The sequence below is a fragment of the Taudactylus pleione genome, unplaced genomic scaffold (assembly GCF_031769625.1).
Source record: "Taudactylus pleione unplaced genomic scaffold, aTauple2 ptg000374l, whole genome shotgun sequence".
Taxonomy (NCBI): Eukaryota; Metazoa; Chordata; class Amphibia; order Anura; family Myobatrachidae; genus Taudactylus; species Taudactylus pleione.
In genome coordinates this window covers 6,182,539-6,201,890 of record NW_028284775.1, presented here as the reverse complement: position 1 = coordinate 6,201,890, position 19,352 = coordinate 6,182,539, and positions in this window count along the sequence as shown.

Sequence of the window (19,352 nt, the reverse complement as noted above, 5' to 3'; positions counted from 1 at the left end):
TTACATTTAAATGTATCATTTAATGTGAGAAACTAATCTTCACTAAATTGTATTTTTAATGGAGGTTTTAAAAGCATGATACATAAAGTTTTACATATTCAATAAACATTTTAGCTGCCATATCATTATAAACAAACACAGTTACAAAGAGGTTTGTATTTTGTGCATTTGACTGTAAAATAATATGTTATTGTTTTCTTTACTATAAGACCATGTGATTTCTGCCCAGAAGTATGATAAACTTGTAAGTATATAATTATGTGCTTAATACCAGAGTTACCATCAGAAATTGTGGGGCCCAACATAAATGAAACTTAAGTCCCCAACCTCTCCCATGCCACAAATACACATATAGGATACAGACATAAATAGAATGGAAACTGAGTATAGCACCCTGTATACAGGAATATGGCTCTACACTGACGGATACATATCTGACTGTGCTGTGGTATATACTCAGGGCCGGTGCTGGGGTGTTTGCACCCTCCTCACCTCCGTCAGGGACAGACAGCTGCCAGCTATCTCTGTCTCTCTCTCTCTCTCTCTCTCTCTCTCTCTCTCTCTCTCTCTCACTCACTGTTCGGTGGGTCCTGCTCCAGTCGTTGTGGTGTGCAGCTGTGGCAGCTCCTTCATTGCCCCTCTTCTTGGGCACTGCAAACCACACACAGAGTGAGCAGGTGTGCCTGTGTGGCATAATATCACATAGGTTGCTCATGTAAACTGATGGTCTACATCAGTGGTCTCCAACCTGTAGCTCGCGAGCTACCAGTAGCTCGCGGCCTTAATTTTGGTAGCTCACCTATCTGCAGTTCTGCTGAGTCAACTAGGAGGAAGTGACCTCTGACGTTTGCTCCCTCGTGGCATCGATGCCAAGGATGGAGCCACAGGGAAGCACGTCGGGTGATTGCAGCAGCCTCAACAGCAATCACATGACGTATTTTCCCATGGTTCCACCCACGATGTTTACGCTACGGCGGAGTGAGTGACTCTCGTCCAGCCCTGACGGAAAATCACACAGCAGCCCTGCCTATATCTTTTGCTCCTCTACTACACGTACCTCCTTGGAGCCGGTAATTAACAGTGAAATGTGCCTGTGCTTAAATTTTATTTGCAAACTGCAACATCACTGTAATAATTAAATACATTGTTGTTTTGTTTGAAACATTTATATATTTTTTTCATTTTCATTACATTACCTTCAATTGTTCGGTTATTAGCCAGATTTTTTTCTACAATTTTAGTAGCTCTTCAAGAGGTTTCATTTATCTAAAGTAGCTCACACCTCAATTAACGTTGGAGACCACTGGTATACATGCTATTGCTGGCAGTGTCGCTGCTTATAACAACTTAACAAGGCAGGGGGAACAACCTAGCTCCGCCCACTCAGGGTCTGACAATGAGATCAGTTTCTGACCGGGCAGTGGGCTCCATGGACATAAATTACATTTAAATTAAGGGGGAACGACAATCTGGCTAATAGGTGGTCTGTAGTCCAGACCACCCATTAGCCAGATCACTGAACCATCTGAATAAATCACTACAGTGATGAGACGATCTGCAGTATAAATCACTCAGAGATTAGACGATCTGCAGTATAAATCACTCACAGAGATGAGACGATCTGCAGAATAAATCACTTACAGAGATGAGATGATCTGCAGTATAGATTACCCACAGAGATGAGATGGTAAAGTATAAATCAGAGCTTCTCAACCTCAATCCTCAAGTTTTCCCTACTGGTCAAGTTCGGAGCTCAAGACATGCCCACCACCATGGATGCAACAACCTAAAGTTTTCACTCCAGGCTGATAAAGGTGGGGAAGAAACGACAGACCCTGAAAGGCCTCTTCCATGTAACAATACAAGCATTCAGTTTGTTGGGAGGTAGTCAGCATCCCAACGCGTGATGCCGACATCAAAATACCGGCGCCGGAATCCCGACAGCATCAAGACCCCAGCTCCAGTATTCCGAAGGTAAGTATCTGGGGTTAGTGGGAGGGTTACAGTTAGGCACTAGGGAGAGGGTTAGGGTTAGGTACTGCAGGGTGGGGGAGATTAAGTTTAGGCACTAGGGGGGAGGTTAGGTTCAGGCGCCAGGGAGGGAGGGTTAGAGGTAGGGGTAAGAGTTAAGGTGGGCACACACGGTACAATGTGTACCCACCGATGCGACCCACGATCCCAGGGCCAACATATAAGGCTGAATGGGATAATCAGCCGCATCACCCAATCTGTCTGCATGTACAAAAGATCAGGTAATGCGGCTGGCGACCCCACGGGTGAGAGCGCCCAATGCACAATATAGTGCATACACACGGAACGATATTGCTGATTTATCCTTCCGATGCGTTGGATTATTAGCAATATCGTTCCGTGTGTAGGGCCCTTTAGCGTTAGGCTACTTACCTGATGCTGTCGGGATTCTGACTGTAAGGGATGCTGCTGTCGGTATTCTGACCAGAGGCATCCCGACCTCTGGGATCCCATACCTAGCCCGTTTTGTGAGCAGGACCAAACATACCTCTCTCTGGTATTTAGTGATCACTACACAGAAGTGTGTGTCTTCTCTTTATATTTCTGTTTCTCGCCAAAACATCTCAGCAAGAGTAGCGCTCGGACCACATTTCATATACTAGTCTGTCTAGCAAGAGGTGAAGTTGACCACCAGAGATCTTGAAGCAGCAATTTAAAGTCTTGTAAGTAATACAACTCTTATTTTATATTGCCACTCTATGCACAATATCTATCCATCTATTAACTTAGTAAACTTAGTAAAAAAAATATGGCAACAGGGTAATACTATTAAATAAGGAAATGCATGCTTTATCCACATATCCTGTAAAAAAAAAGAGTCTTTGTACCGAGTTCAACTGTGAGGAAAATGCCCATGTAGTATTTACTTTCCCAACCTGTAAAACCTCCTCGATTGCTTGTAACATACACTATTCCTGGAACATGCCTTAATGGAAAACAGAAAGTATAACCCTTCTTAAGATATAACTAAGAAGCTTTCCATTTAATTGATTTTTCTTTGACCACCTATTGCAGGGGTGGCCAACCTGCGGCTCTTGAGACGCATGCGGCGCTTTAGGTTTTGTGATGCGGCTCCCCCCACTGGAACTGTGAACGCTGGCCTCTGAAGTGGTCAAAAGCTAGAAGAAGCCTCTGATTGCTTCAGAAGCCAGCGTTCCCAGTGATACAGAAGCCAGCGTTCCCAGTGATGCAGAGGCCAGCGTTCCCAGTGATGCAGAGGCCAGCGTTCCCAGTGATACAGAGGCCAGCGTTCCCAGTGATGCAGAGGCCAGCATTCCCAGTGATACAGAGGCCAGCGTTCCCAGTGATGCAGAGGCCAGCGTTCCCAGTGATACAGAAGCCAGCGTTCCCAGTGATGCAGAGGCCAGCGTTCCCAGTGATACAGAGGCCAGCGTTCCCAGTGATGCAGAGGCCAGCGTTCCCAGTGATACGGAGGCCAGCGTTCCCAGTGATGCAGAGGCCAGCGTTCCCAGTGATGCAGAGGCCAGCGTTCCCAGTGATGCAGAGGCCAGCATTCCCAGTGATGCAGAGGCCAGCGTTCCCAGTGATGCAGAGGCCAGCATTCCCAGTGATACAGAGGCCAGCGTTCCCAGTGATGCAGAGGCCAGCGTTCCCAGTGATGCAGAGGCCAGCGTTCCCAGTGATGCAGTGCACGGGTGACGTCATGACATCACACGCGATGTGAGGAGCCTGCCCTGTTCTCCTGCTGGATCTATTTAGATCCAGTCAGAGGCAGCGGGACCCAGAGCCAAAGCCAGTTTGATCAGGTAAGTACTGGGCACGGGGCACTGCTTAAGGGGCACTACTTTAGGGGGCAAAACTACAGGGAGCACTGTGTAAGGGGCAAAACTACAGGGGGCACTGCATAGGGGGCACAAATACAGGGGGCATTGCATAAGGGGCATAAATATAGGGGGCACTGCATAAGGGGCACTGCTTAAGGGGCACTACTTTAGGAGGCACTTTCAATGTGCTGGGCTCACCCCCAATGTGACTAAAAATTAGGGGTGAGCGGGTTCGGATTTCTGAAATCCGAACCCCCCCGAGCCCCCCACGATCCGAGTCCGATCCGAGTCAGGCTCGACTTTTCCCGCCTGACTCGGATCTGAAATCGAGGCAAAACGTCATCATCCCGCCTTCCGAGTCTCGCGGGTTTTGGATCCTATATAAGGTACCCGCGTCGGCGCCATTTTCTCACTCGGCTGTGGACAGTGAAGAGGGAGGGTGGGAGTTAGGGCTGGCTGGGCTGGGCTGTGTAGTGTAGTGTAGTGCTGCTGTTGTCCACTACTTCAAAGTCCATAGGGGCTGGCTGGGTTGTGCTGTGCTGCTGTTGTTAATAGGGGCTGTGTCCACTACTTCAAAATCCATAGGGGCTGGCTGGACTGTGTTGTGCAGTCAGTTCTCCATAGGGGCTGTGTCCACTCCAAAGTCCTGTGCAGTGTCCCAGTCCTAAAGGGGTGCTGTAGTGTTGTCCAGGGGGTGCTCTGTCCATCAGGGGTGCTCCCCCCAAGTGCTAAAAAAATAATATATTTTCTGTGTTTGTGAATTGTGTGCGCAGTAGCCGCACGTGCATCAACAAAGTAGTGCCAAGCGTGCGCCTGTGTCATAAGTAAAGGGCCATCTGGCTTGACCGTTAAAGGGTGCTGTAACCCCCAAAGTACACTCCAGTCCAAACCAAAAAAAAAATTATTTTCTGTGTTTGTGAATTGTGTGCGCAGTAGCAGCACGTGCATCAACAAAGTAGTGCCAAGCGTGCGCCTGTGTCATAGGCAAAGGGCCGGCTGGCTTGACCGTTAAAGGGTGCTGTAACCCCCAAAGTACACTCCAGTCCAAACCAAAAAAATATATATTTTCTGTGTTTGTGAATTGTGTGCGCAGTAGCCGCACGTGCATCAACAAAGTAGTGCCAAGCGTGCGCCTGTGTCATAAGTAAAGGGCCGGCTGGCTTGACTGTTAAAGGGTGCTGTAACCCCCAAAGTACACTCCAGTCCAAACCAAAAAAAAAATAATTTTCTGTGTTTGTGAATTGTGTGCGCAGTAGCCGCACGTGCATCAACAAAGTAGTGCCAAGCGTGCGCCTGTGTCATAAGTAAAGGGCCGGCTGGCTTGACCGTTAAAGGGTGCTGTAACCCCCAAAGTACACTCTAGTCCAAACCAAAAAAAAAATTATTTTCTGTGTTTGTGAATTGTGTGCGCAGTAGCCGCACGTGCATCAACAAAGTAGTGCCAAGCGTGCGCCTGTGTCATAAGTAAAGGGCCGGCTGGCTTGACCGTTAAAGGGTGCTGTAAACCCCAAAGTACACTCCAGTCCAAACCAAAAAAATATATATTTTCTGTGTTTGTGAATTGTGTGCGCAGTAGCCGCACGTGCATCAACAAAGTAGTGCCAAGCGTGCGCCTGTGTCATAAGTAAAGGGCCGGCTGGCTTGACCGTTAAAGGGTGCTGTAACCCCCGAAGTACACTCCAGTCCAAACCAAAAAAAAAATTATTTTCTGTGTTTGTGAATTGTGTGCGCAGTAGCAGCACGTGCATCAACAAAGTAGTGCCAAGCGTGCGCCTGTGTCATAAGTAAAGGGCCGGCTGGCTTGACCGTTAAAGGGTGCTGTAACCCCCAAAGTACACTCCAGTCCAAACCAAAAAAATATATATTTTCTGTGTTTGTGAATTGTGTGCGCAGTAGCCGCACGTGCATCAACAAAGTAGTGCCAAGCGTGCGCCTGTGTCATAAGTAAAGGGCCGGCTGGCTTGACCGTTAAAGGGTGCTGTAACCCCCAAAGTACAATCCAGTCCAAACCAAAAAAAAAATTATTTTCTGTGTTTGTGAATTGTGTGCGCAGTAGCCGCACGTGCATCAACAAAGTTGTGCCAAGCGTGCGCCTGTGTCATAAGTAAAGGGCCGGCTGGCTTGACCGTTAAAGGGTGCTGTAACCCCCAAAGTACACTCTAGTCCAAATCAAAAAAAAAATTATTTTCTGTGTTTGTGAATTGTGTGCGCAGTAGCCGCACGTGCATCAACAAAGTAGTGCCAAGCGTGCGCCTGTGTCATAAGTAAAGGGCCGGCTGGCTTGACCGTTAAAGGGTGCTGTAACCCCCAAAAGTACACTCCAGTCCAAACCAAAAAAATATATATTTTCTGTGTTTGTGAATTGTGTGCGCAGTAGCCGCACGTGCATCAACAAAGTAGTGCCAAGCGTGTGCCTGTGTCATAAGTAAAGGGCCGGCTGGCTTGACCTTTAAAGGGCGCTGTAACCCCAAAAGTACACTCCAGTCCAAACCAAAAAAAAAATTATTTTCTGTGTTTGTGAATTGTGTGCGCAGTAGCCACACGTGCATCAACAAAGTAGTGCCAAACGTGCGCCTGTGTCATAAGTAAAGGGCCGGCTGGCTTGACCGTTAAAGGGTGCTGTAACCCCCAAAGTACACTCCAGTCCAAACCAAAAAAAAAATTATTTTCTGTGTTTGTGAATTGTGTGCGCAGTAGCCGCACGTGCATCAACAAAGTAGTGCCAAGCGTGTGCCTGTGTCATAAGTAAAGGGTCGGCTGGCTTGACCGTTAAAGGGTGCTGTAACCCCCAAAGTACACTCTAGTCCAAACCAAAAAAAAAAATATTTTCTGTGTTTGTGAATTGTGTGCGCAGTAGCCGCACGTGCATCAACAAAGTAGTGCCAAGCGTGCGCCTGTGTCATAATTAAAGGGCCGGCTGGCTTGACCGTTAAAGGGTGCTGTAACCCCCAAAGTACACTCCAGTCCAAACCAAAAAAATATATATTTTCTGTGTTTGTGAATTGTGTGCGTAGTAGCCGCACGTGCATCAACAAAGTAGTGCCAAGCGTGCGCCTGTGTCATAAGTAAAGGGCCGGCTGGCTTGACCGTTAAAGGTGCTGTAACCCCCAAAGTACACTCCAGTCCAAACCAAAAAAAATATATATTTTCTGTGTTTGTGAATTGTGTGCGCAGTAGCCGCACGTGCATCAATAAAGTAGTGCCAAGCGTGCGCCTGTGTCATAAGTAAAGGGCCGGCTGGCTTGACCGTTAAAGGGTGCTGTAACCCCCAAAGTACACTCCAGTCCAAACCAAAAAAATATATATTTTCTGTGTTTGTGAATTGTGTGCGCAGTAGCCGCACGTGCATCAACAAAGTAGTGCCAAGCGTGCGCCTGTGTCATAAGTAAAGGGCCCGCTGGCTTGACCGTTAAAGGGTGCTGTAACCCCCAAAATACACTCCAGTCCAAACCAAAAAAATATATATTTTCTGTGTTTGTGAATTGTGTGCGCAGTAGCCGCACATGCATCAACAAAGTAGTGCCAAGCGTGCGCCTGTGTCATAAGTAAAGGGCCGGCTGGCTTGACCGTTAAAGGGTGCTGTAACCCCCAAAGTACACTCCAGTCCAAACCAAAAAAAAAATTATTTTCTGTGTTTGTGAATTGTGTGCGCAGTAGCCGCACGTGCATCAACAAAGTAGTGCCAAGCGTGTGCCTGTGTCATAAGTAAAGGGCCGGCTGGCTTGACCTATAAAGGGTGCTGTAACCGCCAAAGTACACTCCAGTCCAAACCAAAAAAAAAATTATTTTCTGTGTTTGTAAATTGTGTGCGCAGTAGCCGCACGTGCATCAACAAAGTAGTGCCAATCGTGCGCCTGTGTCATAAGTAAAGGGCCGGCTGGCTTGACCGTTAAAGGGTGCTGTAACCCCCAAAGTACACTCCTGTCCAAACCAAAAAAAAAATTATTTTCTGTGTTTGTGAATTGTGTGCGCAGTAGCCGCACGTGCATCAACAAAGTAGTGCCAAGCGTGCGCCTGTGTCATAAGTAAAGGGCCGGCTGGCTTGACCGTTAAAGGGTGCTGTAACCCCCAAAGTACACTCCAGTCCAAACCCCAAAAAAAATTATTTTCTGTGTTTGTGAATTGTGTGCGCAGTAACTGCACGTGCATCAACAAAGTAGTGCCAAGCGTGTGCCTGTGTCATAAGTAAAGGGCCGGCTGGCTTGACCTTTAAAGGGTGCTGTAACCCCCAAAGTACACTCCAGTCCAAACCAAAAAAAAAATTATTTTCTGTGTTTGTGAATTGTGTGCGCAGTAGCCGCACGTGCATCAACAAAGTAGTGCCAAACGTGCGCCTGTGTCATAAGTAAAGGGCCGGCTGGCTTGACCGTTAAAGGGTGCTGTAACCCCCAAAGTACACTCCAGTCCAAACCAAAAAAATATATATTTTCTGTGTTTGTGAATTGTGTGCGCAGTAGCCGCACGTGCATCAACAAAGTAGTGCCAAGCGTGCGCCTGTGTCATAAGTAAAGGGTCGGCTGGCTTGACCGTTAAAGGGTGCTGTAACCCCCAAAGTACACTCTAGTCCAAACCAAAAAAAAAAATATTTTCTGTGTTTGTGAATTGTGTGCGCAGTAGCCGCACGTGCATCAACAAAGTAGTGCCAAGCGTGCGCCTGTGTCATAAGTAAAGGGCCAGCTGGCTTGACCGTTAAAGGGTGCTGTAACCCCCAAAGTACACTCCAGTCCAAACCCCAAAAATATATATTTTCTGTGTTTGTGAATTGTGTGCGCAGTAGCCGCACGTGCATCAACAAAGTAGTGCCAAGCGTGCGCCTGTGTCATAAGTAAAGGGCCGGCTGGCTTGACCGTTAAAGGGTGCTGTAACCCCCAAAGTACACTCCAAACCAAAAAAATATATATTTTCTGTGTTTGTGAATTGTGTGCGCAGTAGCCGCACGTGCATCAACAAAGGAGCAGCGCCAAGCGTGCGCCTGTGTCCCATAAGTAAAGAGCCGGCTGGCTCATTTCTTAAAGGCTGGTGTAACCCACAAAGTGCACTTCTCTTCAGCAAAAATAAAAAAATATTTTCTGAGTTTAGCCGCACGTATATATCAAATCGATATAACATAAATGGAGGACCAAACTTTCTCCGATAAAAATAAAATAGAGAAAGATCAAGAACCACTTCCTCCTAGTGCTGAAGCTGCTGCCACTAGTCATGACATAGACGATAACATGCCATCAACGTCGTCTGCCAAGGCCGATGCCCAATGTCATAATAGAGGGCACATACAATCCCAAATGACAAAGTTCAGGAAAATGACCTTGAAAAAAACATTTAAATCAGCTGAAGAGAAACGTAAACTTGCCAATATGCCATTTACGACACGGAGTGGCAAGGAACGGCTAAGGTCGATCCCTAGTATGTTCATGACTAGTAGTTCAGCTTCACATGACGATGGAAGCCCTCCTCCCACTAAAAAAATCAAAAGAGTTAAGCTGGCAAAAGCACAGCGAAGAACTGTGCTTTCTAAGAAGATATGACAAATCCCCAAGGAGAGTCCAAGTGTGGTGGTGGTTGCGATGCCTGACCTTCCCAGCACTGGACGGGAAGAGGTGGCTCTTTCCACCATTTGCACGCCCCCTGCAAGTGCTGAAAGGAGCACCCACAGTCCACTTGCTGATATGCAAATTGAAGATGTCACTGTTGAAGTACAACAGGATGAGGATACTGGTGTAGCTGGCGCTGAGGAGGAAGTTGGCGAGGAGGATTCTGATGGTGATGTGGTTTGTTTAAATCAGGCTCCGGGGGAGACAGTTGTTGTCCGTGGGATGAAAAAGCCCATCACGGTCATGCCTGGGCAGAAGACCAAACATTCCACCTCTTTGGTCTGGCAATATTTCTATCCAAATCCGGACAACAACTGTCTTGCCATATGTACCATATGTAAAGGTGAAATAAGTAGGGGTAGGGACGTCAACCACCTAGGAACATCCTCCCTTATACGGCACCTGCAGCGCGTTCATAAAAAGTTACTGTCAAGTTCAGAAACTTTGGCTAAGACCGTAAGCAGTCCAGGGACACCTAAATCCCGTTGTCCTGTTGTATCCAAGCGCCTGCAAACCACACCGTCAACTCCCTCCACGTCAATTTCCTCCTTAGTCAGGATCGGAAGTAGTCCTGCAGGCCATGTCACTGGCATGACTGACTCTCCTATCCGGGATTCCTCCGGAGGATCCTGCATTGCTACGCCTACTGCTGCCGCTGCTGCTGTTGCTGCTGCTGGGAGTCGTTCATCATCCCAGAGAGGAAGTAGGAACACCACTACTTTTACTAAACAATTGACCCTCCAACAGTCCTTAGCGAGGAGGATGAAGTACGACAGCAGTCATCCTGAAGCAAAACGTATAACTGAGGCCTTGACTGCTATGTTGGTGTTAGACGTGCGTCCAGTATCCGCCATTAGTGCAGTGGGATTTAAACAATTGATGGAGGTAGTGTGTCCCCGGTTCCAAATCCCGTCTAGATTCCACTTCACTAGGCAGGCGATACCGAGACTGTACAGAAACGTCAGAAAAAGTGTCCTCAGTGTCCTGAAAAATGCCGTTGTACCCAATGTCCACTTAACCACGGACATGTGGACAAGTGGAACAGGGCAGACTAAGGACTATATGACTGTGACAGCCCACTGGGTAGATGTATCACATTACGCAGCAACAGCAGCAGCGTCACCAGTAGCAGCATCTCAGAAACGCCAGCTCGTTCCAAGGCAGGCTACGCTGTGTATCACCAGTTTCAGTAAGAGGCACACCGCCGACAACCTCTTAGAGAAACTGAGGGAAATCATCGCCCAGTGGCTTACCCCACTTAGACTCTCCTGGGGATTTGTGATATCTGACAACGCCACCAATATTGTGCGGGCATTACATCTGGGCAAATTCCAGCACGTCCCATGTTTTGCTCACACAATAAACTTGGTGGTGCAGAATTTTCTGAAAAGCGACAGGGGCGTGCAGGAGACGCTTTGGGTGGCCCGAAAAATTTCTGGCCACTTTCGCCATTCAGCGACTGCGTGCCGAAGACTGGAGCGCCAGCAAACACTCTTGAACCTGCCCCGCCATCACCTGAAGCAAGAGGTTGTGACGCGGTGGAACTCAACCCTCTATATGCTTCAGACCACTACATTTTGGCCACCGTGCTCGATCCTAGGTTTAAAGCCTATGTGGTGTCTCTCTTTCCAGCCGACACAAGCCTGCAGAGGTGCAAAGACCTGCTGGTGAACACACTGTCAGCTGAAGCGGAACGTGACACGTCAACAGCTCCTTCTTCATTTTCTCCCACAACTGGGGCTGCCAGGAAAAAACGTAGGTATCCTAAGCAACCCGCTGGCGGTGATGCAAGGCAGGCAGGACCAAGTTTGGACATCTGGTCCGGACTGAAGGACCTGGCAACAATTTCTGACATGTCTACTGTCACTGCATATGATACTGTCACCATTGACAGAATGGTGGAGGATTACATCGGTGACAGCATCCAAGTAGGCATGTCAGACAGTCCATACCTGTACTGGCAGGAAAAAGAGGCAATTTGGAGGCCCCTGTACAAACTGGCTCTTTTACCTGAGTTGCCCCCCCCTCCAGTGTGTACTCCGAAAGAGTGTTTAGTGCAGCCGGGAACCTTGTCAGCGAAAGGCGTAGGAGGTTGCTTCCACAGAATGTGGAGAAGATGATGTTCATCAAAATGAGTTTGGGGCCTAGTTTTTCAAACTGCCATCCTGTCTGCCACTGCAGTATCACGCCTAGATGGGTCACGTGTTTGTGCCGCCCACTCGTGTCGCTTAGCATAGTCATCCAGCTACCTCGGTGCAACCTTTTGGACATAAAAACACTATTGTGAGGTGTTCAGAATAGACTGGAAATTAGTGGAAATTAAGGTTATTGAGGTTAATAATAGCATAGGAGCAGAAAAACCTACAAATTCTGTGATTTTAGCTGTTTTTATGCTTTTTTTCAAAAAAATACAGATCCAAAACACAAAACCCAGAATCCAAAACACGGAAGGGTGGTTTTGGCAAAACCAATCCAGATCCAAAACACGAAGAAAGATCCAGATCCAAAACCAAAACACAAAACACGAAAAGTGGCCGGTGCACACCCCTACTAAAAATGCTTCTGTAAAAGTCATACCAAAGGTGTGCGCACAAAAATGGGGCGTGGCCTTGTGACAGCTAGCTATCGGCTCTTTAGCTTGACTACAGATAATTTTTGTCTCTTAGCCTCTGACTGGTCGGCCACCTCTGATCTATTGTATTCCTGAATGCCCAGCTTATATAACGTCTAGACGTTTCTGTACCACTCCCTACTGTGCACTTTCAGCTGATGCTGATATTGTGATTGTTATTAGTGAACATACAAAGGCTACTCTCCATGTCATGCATTCTCTAGAACACATGCAACTACAATAGCAAATATGTATCTAAAATGTTGTTCCCTTCAGTCTAAGCTTCCAAAGGTTGTATTGTAACAATGGTAGCTCCGTAGGACTTTTCATGAAAGTCATGCTCAACAAAGGGAGAGAGGGCTGGTATATATACATACGATAACTGGGGTATTGAAGAAACATTTATTCCAGGATTATTGTTGCATCAATTAGCCCACTGAGTAATGTGCCGTTCTATTGGTGTCAACTGTATAGAGTTTACAACACGCTGTAGAATAGTAATGACAATTTGAAAACAAATAAATGTAAACAGATATTGTGTAGGGGATGCTCTCTGCACTTACCTACCCAGAGGGGGAAGGGGGGTTTTGTGGGAGGGAAGGAAAGGTGCTGGGGCGATAGATAACCAAAATTTGCCTATAATGTGTTCACAATAAAAGGATTTATTCCACAATCATTTAAACAGCAATACTTGTACTGAACAAATAGCCACATACACTGGTGTGTCAAACTAAGGGATCCGGTCAATATCCCGACAGTTGGGATGCTGGCGCTTAGAATACCGGCGTCAGTATCATGACACCTGTCAGAATCCCGGCGCTGGCATCCCGACGGTAAGTACTGCGGTTAGGGGTTAGGCACTGGGGGGGAGATTAGGTTTAGGGTGCTGAGAGGGGGAGATTAGGTTTAGGGTGCTGAGAGGGGGAGGTTAGGTTTAGGGTGCTGTTTAGGGTACTGAGAGGGGGAGATTAGGTTTAGGGTGCTGAGAGGGGGAGACTAGGTTTAGGGTGCTGAGAGGGGGAGACTAGGTTTAGGGTGCTGAGAGGGGGAGACTAAGTTTAGGGTGCTGAGAGGGGGAGATTAGGTTTAGGGTGCTGAGAGGGGGAGATTAGGTTTAGGCACTTGGGGGAAGGTTAGATTCAGGCACCGGAGAGGGAGGATTAGGGAGAGGGGGTAGGGAGAGGGTTAGGATACTGACTGACAAATGCCGGTATTCTAACCCTGTTGGGATACCGGAGCCAGGATTCTGAGCACCAGCATCCTGTACCCAACCCCAAACATCCCTGAAGGGTGAAGCCGGTTGGAGGAATCTTACACTCTGCAGAAGCCCTGAATACCGGAAACAGCTGCAGAAGGAACCGGAAGTAGCCAATGTGCGTCCCATAGTGAAGTCCAGCAACCAGGATGTACACAGAGGCGCCGGGCAGAGCGAATGCAGTAGCAGCAGGACCAACACTGCTGCTATCTGGACCTCAATTGTGGGAAAAAGGGAAACTCAAGCACCACATATCACAGACACCATCCCAGGTAAACACCATGTATTCTGACTTATTTAGCCAGTTTCGTTTTGGATAATCAGGTCTCTGAACTTATCATCACAACCACCTGCTATCCTGTGTATTTAACACCAGAATTATCTGCAAAAATTGTTGTCCACCCTGATGCAATATTCAACCATCTGAATTGACCCATGTATACCTAGCATTGTACAGCCAGGTAGGCAAAGCATTTTATAAGATTACAGGTCTCTGGATATTTTCTATCATAACCAAGGCCAGTTAGGCCTATTACCTCTTGACTGTTTCTTTTATTATTAAATATGATATATATATATATATATATATATATATATATTGCCAGTTATTATAAGTAACTCTTACCAAGTATATTTATTAAACGAAATTTATTGTATGAAGCTTGCCCTTCATGTGATTATAATTCATGTGTATTTATGCGTATTTTGTTTGACACATCAGTGAAAGTATTGCTGTTTTAATTATTTTGGAATAAATCCTTTTTATTGTGACCACATTACAGCTGCATTTTTGTTATTTATGCCCTTCCTCACACCTTCACTTCCCTCCCACAACCCCCCTGGATAGGTAAGTGCCAAGAATATCCCCTATACAATATCTATTTTCTATTAATTTGGAAAGGAACCTAGTTGTTGGCATGCTGCGCCCTATCTCATAACGCCCATTGGATTTGCACAGATAGTTTCAATAATTCCTCAAAAAAATTCAAAAGTATCCCTTGCACACAAAATAAGTCTGTTTCCTGTTGGGAACCCGGGCCCTAAACCAAAGTGTCTCTACCAAATTCAAGGGGCTCTTCCACCAGTTAAATTAATATAAACATAAATTAAGAAATCATAGTTCAAACAAAATTCGAAAATGTTTAATAAAAAAGTACTTTGGCAAAAATTTACACACATTTGGAGGTACTTGGAAATAATTTACACTTTATACAGCCATCAGGGAAACACAATAGAGGGTGTTTCAAACATGATGCAAAAAGGTTGGGAAACTATCCTAAAATAACAAGAGCCCTGGGACCCCTGGGACTCTTCCCCATTTCCCCTCTCTCATTGCAGCCTTCAGAGTGATTGGCATTTTTGTTTTGGAAACCTGTTTGTGGCAATTTATTATGATATAGCAGGTTGACTAACATAGCAACATCTCCACTATCAGTGTCCATTTATTAGATTTTACACTACTTACATTTCCCAATACTAAATTTACACTGATAACAGTATTTTGTGTTGATAAGTACTGTACATAAGTTTATACTTTGTAGGCAAGCTGCAGACGTGTGTCAGCATCTATTATATTTGATCTGTTAAATATATTTTAAGCCCTTATGCATGAAGCCATGTGGTAACATTAAAATACATTTCATTTCTACGTATGATTTTTATTCTAAGAAATAGTTCCAATCAATCTTATGAAGCCTGCAATGCACAAACTAGCACATTATCACACTTACATGTGTATGCAAGACACACATATTTTATCTACAATTACATAATAGATAAGTTTATTGCCATTTCTTCTCATCTCCTGGAGGCCTTCCGCAATTCCTTTTGCCCATTTTGGCAAGAAGGACATATAAGCTTCCATTTTGTGCTCCGGAATATTTGTTTCGATAAGATTATTTCATCTATGATGATGCAAATGTATTTCCATTGCTTGATTAAACATTTGAAAACATTACATGACTGTATGTATGTGTATTGTTCAGAGTTTTTAGACACCCGAGAAGAGATGTAGTCAAGAAGCCGGCGGTCAAAATGCCGACCGCCGGCTTCCCAACTGTCAAATTCTGGCACAGGCCTAAATAATGAAATCCCGACGCCTATCATTATCCACCTAAATCCATTAAAAATCCACCTAAATCCATTGCCTAAATCCCGACGCCCAGCATACCGAATGAAGGCAAACCGGGCAGCGCAAGCAGACAGCCGCGGGGGGGGGGGGGGCTAGTATTATGGGCTCCCGGGAGGGTTAGGCTAGGGGAAGGGGGGTTTAGGGTTAGGCAACCCCCTGTGGGGAGGTTAGGCACCCCCCTGGGAGGGTTAGGTTTAGGGTGCAGGGAGGGGGGTTAGGTTTAGGCACCCCTGGGGGGAGGTTAGGGTTAGGCACTAGGGGGGAGGTTAGGGTTCGGCACCCCTAAGGGAGGGTTAGGGGGGGAGGTTAGGGATAGCTTACTTACCTGCCCTGTCGGGATCTGCACTGTTCGTGCTGCCAGCATCGGGATTTGAACTGACAGGCTCATGTCAGGCGGTCATTCATACCGATCCCCCTGAGAGTCTATGCTTTGTCTCTTTTCTGTATCTCTATGAAGTTATTCAACTGAACAATGAAGAATCTGTACGTTATTTTACATAAGCACATTTTTCTCACTACTATAGCTTTTGGATGATGTCACAGTGTATTATATGTATTTATACAGTACCTTCACCGCTGGGTGCTCCTTATTTCTAGTTTCCAAATTACATTTTTCACCAGAGGAGACAAGGGAATTATTAAGGCTTGTTACCACCCTCAAAAGGGAGTGAACCATTTTTATGCATTATACTTTTTTGGTATACTACTATATATGGTATACTGTGTGGTGGGTTGGGTATGGGAGCCCTTGGGATGTCAAAAGACCGACAATGACATCTCGATGCTGAGAATCCCGACAGGGGATACGTAAGTGTCCTAACCCTCCCCCTTCACCCTCTAACCATAACCCTTCTTTTCTGCACCCTAGCCCTCCCTACCCTGCACCCTAACCCTCCCAGTTAGTGCCTAAACCTAACCCTCCCCCCTTAGTGCATAACACTAAAAAAACCCCTTCCGGTGGTGTCTAACCTTAACCCCGCCCCGCTGTCCGCAGCTTTACCCTAACCTCCCCCCTCCCGCAGCCTAACCCTAACTCCCCTGGGGTCATTAAACCCAACACCCCCCCCGCCCCACAGCTAACAGCTAAGGGGGCCTGCTATACTTACGATCGAAATCCTGGCATTGGCATCTCCACTCATGTCGGGATTCCGGGCGCCAGTCTTCTGTCCGTGGTTCGGGATTCCGGAACCGTAATTTCGTCAGCCAGTATCTAGATGGTAGATAATGTAACTACATCCGTGTGGTAATAGGGAATGCATGTGTTGGTGATGCACCTCTTCCTTTGCGCTCTCATTTGCACTGGCTACATCTCGGTGTGCACATAGGTGACGAGGGGTCTTGCTCATATGGGTCTAGCAGCAACTTACATGTGTGGACACAAAGGTGCCAGGGTGACGGTGCAGAGCAAGCAGATGTCAAATTGAATTACCAGACCATCTCTTGATTTCAAAAGATGACATTTATACTCCTCTTGCTCCTACTCCTGAACAGTACTTGAGTTGCAATAACTTTATATGTCCCTTGCACATTCTCATAGGACACTTGGAGATGGATCAGTTCACGGAGAACGGTCTAACACACTCCGGGGGGAGATGTACTAATGCTTGGAGAGAGATAAAATGGAGATAAATTAAGTACCAACCAATCAGCTCCTGTCATTTTACAGGTTGTACTTGAGAATGACAGTAAGGAGCTGCTTGGTTTATACTTTATCTCTCTCCAAAGGTTAGTACATCTACCCCCGTCTCACAGGTGCCTCACAGCCCTCATAGCTGGGCTCTTTAGTTCCACGGTCCATTTCAGCTTACGTGCATACAGACTGTCTATGGATCTTACTGTATCCCCTTCTCTCACTTGGGGTTTTTCTCATGTCAGCAGTAAACAGTAACTAACTGCTGTCCACACTTTAAGGGATCTGAGACCACTTCCCACTCCTATCAGTCCCCAGCCCTGTGCTTTCCTTCCCCTGTCACTTGCCGACCCGGTCACTAACTGTCACTGCATAAGCTCACCCTCCTGGTAATGCTTGTCTGCCTGTGCCACCATGGAGCGCACCACCCACATGCGTAGCCCGATGGGGTGTTATACTGTATATGTACATCCTTACTATAACTATTGAATTAATGACTGCAACACTATACGTTTTAGATAAAGTGACATTTGTTACACGCTTTGCAGAATGTCCTAAGGCTAAGCATTTCAGCCAAACACAGATTGATATGTTATGGGAGCTTTAAAACTGTCAGCAAAAGAATGTTAAACAAAATTCTGTCAGTTGTTTGCAGTGTAATTTGTAAAGGCAGTGTGATTTGTAAAGGCGGTGTAATTTGTAAAGGCGGTGTGATTTGTAAAGGCAGCGTCATTTGTAAAGGCAGTGTCATTTGTAAAGGCAGTGTGATTTGTAAAGGCAGCGTCATTTGTAAAGGCAATGTAATTTGTAAAGGCGGTGTGATTTGTAAAGGCAGCGTCATTTGTAAAGGCAGCGTCATTTGTAAAGGCAGTGTGATTTGTAAAGGCAGTGTGATTTGTAAAGGCGGTGTAATTTGTAAAGGCGGTGTGATTTGTAGAGACAGTGTGATTTGTAAAGGCGGTGTGATTTGTAAAGGCAGCGTCATTTGTAAAGGCAGTGTCATTTGTAAAGGCGGTGTGATTTGTAAAGGCGGTGTGATTTGTAAAGGCGGTGTAATTTGTAAAGGCGGTGTGATTTGTAGAGGCGGTGTGATTTGTAAAGGCGGTGTGATTTGTATTTGCAGTGTGATTTGTAATTGCAGTGTGATTTGTAAAGGCGGTGTGATTTGTAAAGGCATTGTAATTTGTAAAGGCAATGTAATTTGTAAAGGCAGTGTAATTTGTAAAGGCAGTGTAATTTGTAAAGGCAGTGTGATTTGTAATTGCAGTGTGATTTGTAAAGGCAGTGTGATTTGTAATTGCAGTGTGATTTGTAAAGGCAATGTGATTTGTAATTGCAGTGTGACTTGTAATTGCAGTGTGATTTATAAAGGCGGTGTAATTTGTAAAGGCAGTGTAATTTGTAAAGGCAATGTAATTTGTAAAGGCAGTGTAATTTGTAAAGGCATTGTACTTTGTAAAGGCGGTGTGATTTGTAAAGGCAGTGTAATTTGTAAAGGCATTGTAATTTGTAAAGGCAGTGTAATTTGTAAAGGCGGTGTAATTTGTAAAAGCAATGTAATTTGTAAAGGCAGTGTAATTTGTAAAGGCATTGTAATTTGTAAAGGCAGTGTAATTTGTAAAGGCGGTGTAATTTGTAAAGGCAATGTAATTTGTAAAGGCAGTGTAAATTGTAAAGGCAGTGTGATTTGTAATTGCAGTGTGATTTGTAAAGGCAGTGTGATTTGTAATTGCAGTGTGATTTGTAAAGGCGGTGTGATTTGTAATTGCGGTGTGATTTGTAAAGGCGGTGTGATTTGTAATTGCAGTGTGATTTGTAAAGGCGGTGTGATTTGTAAAGGCGGTGTAATTTGTAAAGGCGGTGTAATTTTTAAAGGCGGTGTGATTTGTAAAGGCGGTGTGATTTGTAAAGGCAGTGTGATTTGTAAAGGCAGTGTCATTTGTAAAGGCAGTGTGATTTGTAAAGGCAGTGTGATTTGTAAAGGCGGTGTCATTTGTAAAGGCGGTGTAATTTGTAAAGGCGGTGTAATTTGTAAAGGCGGTGTGATTTGTAAAGGCAGTGTCATTTGTAAAGGAAGTGCCATTTGTAAAGGCAGTGTCATTTGTAAAGGCAGTGTCATTTGTAAAGGCGGTGTCATTTGTAAAGGCAGTGTCATTTGTAAAGGAAGTGTAAATTGGCAGCACATAAAATTGGCAGGGATGTTGTGGTCATGTGTGTGGAGCTTAACCAAACAGCAAGATGGTGCACTGGATTTCATTCACTCCTGTCCAGTAATGCAGATGGCTGGTGACTACCACCACTATGTGTGTACAGAACATT